Consider the following 4,346-nt stretch of genomic DNA (forward strand, 5'->3'; position numbering starts at 1 on the left):
TTAATTTCTCTCCAGGCAGTGCAACCTGACAGATGTTCAAGCGGATCCAGCAATTCTGATTGACATGCCATTGCATTGCATAACATCATCTGCATATTTGCATCCAACATCTCATGCTTATTCATTTGCAGGGTATTCCCTTTTTAAGGGGGGGCCTTAAAATCGAATAAGCAGTGCATCGCATACCATACATACTAACCCTTGTTTGTTTTGCAGGTGTCACCGCAGTGTCTAATGTTTGTTCCCTGTTGCAGGAAGTTATTGGTCCCAAGCGAGTTCACAGGTACCCAACAAAGGAAAACCGTCCACGACTAGCAATGAACCAGATACAGAAAGAACTGGATGATATGCATGAAAGGATGGATCAGTTCATGACATTGATGACTGGTATGGCAGAAGGCCAGGCGAAGCTGAAGGAATTGGTTGAGCAACCGAGGCCCGATCCAGAGGTGGAAATACCATATGCTAAGGGGAACGCTGATAACCTTGTGAACACTGGAAACGCGGGTAACGCAAATGTTGATGGAAACCCGGGTAATATTGGCAACATGGGAAATGTTGGGAATGGTATTGGCGGAAGGTACAATGTGAATCAAGGGATTCGGATTAACGGGCGCCCCGTTACTGAAGATTGTCAGTATGATCAATTTTCTTTGCACGACGAGGCCCTCGAGACCACTCGCCGTATGGATGAGATTGCTGAGAAGCTCGAATCTTTGTAGTCTCAAAATTCCTTAGGTTTTAATGTCACCAATCTTGGTCTGGTTCAGGGAGTAAGGATCCCTCACAAGTTCAAACCCCATAATTTTGAGAAATACAACGGGGCTTCTTTCCCACGCACTCATCTCCAATCTTATCTGGGAAGGTTGGGAGCTCACACTAAAGATGAAAAGCTGTGGATGTACTATTTTGAAGACAGTTTAACTGGAGCTTCTCGTGAATGGTATTCTCATTTGTCTCGTACTACCATCAAGAGCTGGAAAGACTTGGCAGAGGCTTTTGTCAAGCAATATCAATACAACTTGGACATGGCTCCAAATCGGACCTTGTTGCAAGGAATGTCCCAGACTGCCAAGGAAACCTTTAGAGAATATGCTCAGCGTTGGAGACAGATTGTTGCATCCGTCCAACCCCCTATGTCTGAAAGGGAGATGGCGGACATGTTCATGAACACTCTTCAAGGCAATTATATCGAGAGATTGGCTGCTTGCCCGTCAATCAGCTTTGCAGAGATATTGATTGCTGGAGAAAGGATCGAGAGTCTGCTGAAGATGGGCCGAATTCAAGACAACAGTGCTTCCAACTCATCAGTTCCCAAGAAACCGTTTGCTGGTAACGGTCAGCGAAGAAGAGAAGGTGAGACGAGCGTTGTATATGCCGATAGAGGCAGGGGCAGATGACGCCCTAATTATTATCAAGATCAAGTGGCCGCAGTCACTATTCCAACACCTGTTCCTCAACCGCAGAATCATCCGCAACAGCAACCCAGGTACAACAATCAACAACAAGGAGGTAATCCGGCTCAGCAGAGACCCTATCAACAACGTCCAAGGCAGGTGGACCGGGTCATTGAGCCAATCCCAATGCCTTATTCTGTATTACTTCCCAAGCTGATTGACATGAATCTGGTTACGTTGAGAACTCTGGCCCCACCGGTCGATCCCAACAATCTGCCTAGAGGTTATGATGTCAACGCCAGATGTGCTTTTCACTCCAACGCACTTGACCATACTACAGATAATTGCAAGGCTCTCCAGCTAAAGGTACAAGATTTGAGAGATGCCCAGGCCATCAATTTTTCTTCGGTGCCTAATGTTATCCAAAACCCGATGCCAGCTCACGGCGGGCAGAGGATTAATGCTGTTGATAGTGGGGAAACTCTGAATTTGGTTTTTGATGTGACTAAAGTGAAGACTTCGCTATCGGTGGTCAAAGACCGACTCTTGAAAGGACGAATTTTCCCGGGCTGTGGGGAAGAGTGTAGAAATTGTCAAGACGCCGAGAACGGATGTGATAGTTTGAGAAGGGGTATTCAGCACCTGATAGATGAAGGTTGTCTTCAGTTTGATCAGACTCGTTCAGTGAAGAATGATGTGTCGACAGTAACGTTTTATATCACTCCTGAAGAAATATATGTTCCCGAGAGACCCGCTCTGACAACAATATATTTCCTAGAAAGTCCAACACCAATTTACTCTGACAACCCTCAACCGACTTTGATTGGTTCGGTCACCATCACGGTACCAGGACCTGTTCCGTATGAGAAAGACAGTGCTATCCCGTGGCAATATGGGGCTGATATCTACTTCCAGGGGCAGAAAGTTAGCAAAGAAGACATTGACATTGGTAGCTCCGCTATAGACAATGTTGGAGGAATTGGTGGCTTCACTCGCAGTGGACGCCTATTTGCACCATCAACATTGCGCACGAATGCTGAAGCTGAGGCAGTTGTCAAGGCTAAAGGAAAACAGGTATCCACCGAAGAGGTTACTACCGAGGAAGCTCCTCCTAAGACCGCATTCGAGGAGGAAGTGGATGAGTTTATGAGGATTATCAAGAAAAGCGAATACAAGGTAGTCGACCAGCTAAATCAGACACCCTCAAAGATCTCCATTCTCTCACTATTGATGTGCTCTGGTGCACACAGAGCATCCTTGTTGAAAGTACTGAATATGGCTTATGTTCCCCCAGAGATAACTGTTGACCAGCTGGAGTCAGTAGTTTCGAATGTACACACTAGCCATGCGCTAGGTTTCACCGATTATGACCTAACATCTGAGGGCAGGAATCACAACAAAGCCTTGCATATCACAATGGAATGCAAAGGGACGGTGCTTTCCCATGTTTTCGTTGATACAAGTTCTTCTCTGAATGTTCTCCCAAAGAAAGCCTTAACGAAGTTGGATTGCGATGACGCCACCCTGAGGCCGAGTAATTTAGTTGTAAGGGCTTTTGATGGCTCTAAGCGAGCTGTTTGTGGCGAAGTTGAGTTGCCAGTTAAGATTGGACCGCAGGTATTCAAGAGTACCTTTTATGTGATGGATATCCAGCCTGCATATAGCTGTATGCTAGGTCGACCCTGGATTCATGCTGTCGGTGTTGTTACTTCTACTCTCCACCAGAAGCTCAAATATGGACTAGAAGGTCAGATCGTCACCGTCTGTGGTGAAGAGGATATTTTTGTTAGCCACCTGTCTACATTTAAGTATGTGGAGATGGATGGCGAGATGCATGAGATGCTGTGTCAGGGCTTCGAAGCCATAAACATCAGTGAGGTCGCGCCCAAAACTGTCTTTTCACCTGAGTCTGAGAAGGTCGGGATTTCTATCTCTTCATACAAGCAAGCTGTTGAAGTGGTTAAGGCTGGTAATGCCCAAGGCTGGAGCAAATTTGTGGAGCCAATCATAAAAGAAGACAAGTTTGTATACTCCGGGGTCTCAGAAGAATGAAGCCGGTACTTTCTCCAGCGAGGGTCTGGTTTCTCCCCACATCGTCAATGATGCAGATGAAGACAAGGCCGATAGCGACTGTGACTTAGATAACTGGATTCGCCCGTGTGTCCCAGGAGAAAAGCTCGATAATTGGTCGCCTGAAAAAGTCGTTCGGTTTACTCTACTAAAAGAGTGATTTTTATTATTTTCCTTTTATCACATGCATAACAAAGTCTTACACCTTGACCAAGGTGTAATGACTCATCGATAGGGCCATCCATTTAGTTACATTTCGCAATTATTTTCATCATCAATAGAGGACAGCTTTTGCAAACAATTTTGTGTTCTCTTTCTTTCAATTATTTTTTTACTTTTACAAAAACAGCAATGTTTCTTTTTTATGTTTCTTTTTCGTTTTCTTTCCAAAAAATCATCCATCATGATCACCCGGATCTCACTGCTAACGACACTGCTATGGCCAAGTATGACTTCGACAATCCTATCTATCAAGTCGAAGAAGGGGTTGAGGAAGATTGTGAATTTCCTGAGGAGTTAGCCAGGTTGTTGAAACAGGAGGACCGAGATATCACACCTTATCAGGAGGTGGTTGAGACCATCAACATTGGTACCGAAGACGACAAGAAAGAGATCAAGATCGGGGCCAGTCTATAGGCAGAGAGGAAAAGACTGTTGATCATGTACTTGACTGTGTTAGAAAGGTCAATGGGTTGTGTGCTCGGTCAGCATGACGAGTCAGGTCGAAAAGAGCATGCAATATACTACCTTAGCAAAAGTTTACCGACCGTGAACAAAGATACTCACTGCTCGAGAAAACTTGACGCGCTTTGGCATGGGCTGCTCGCCGACTAAGACAGTATATGTTAACTCACGCGGCTCTATTGATATCAAAGATGG

Source organism: Lathyrus oleraceus, chromosome 5, assembly GCF_024323335.1.
Source record: "Lathyrus oleraceus cultivar Zhongwan6 chromosome 5, CAAS_Psat_ZW6_1.0, whole genome shotgun sequence".
Classification (NCBI taxonomy): domain Eukaryota; kingdom Viridiplantae; phylum Streptophyta; class Magnoliopsida; order Fabales; family Fabaceae; genus Lathyrus; species Lathyrus oleraceus.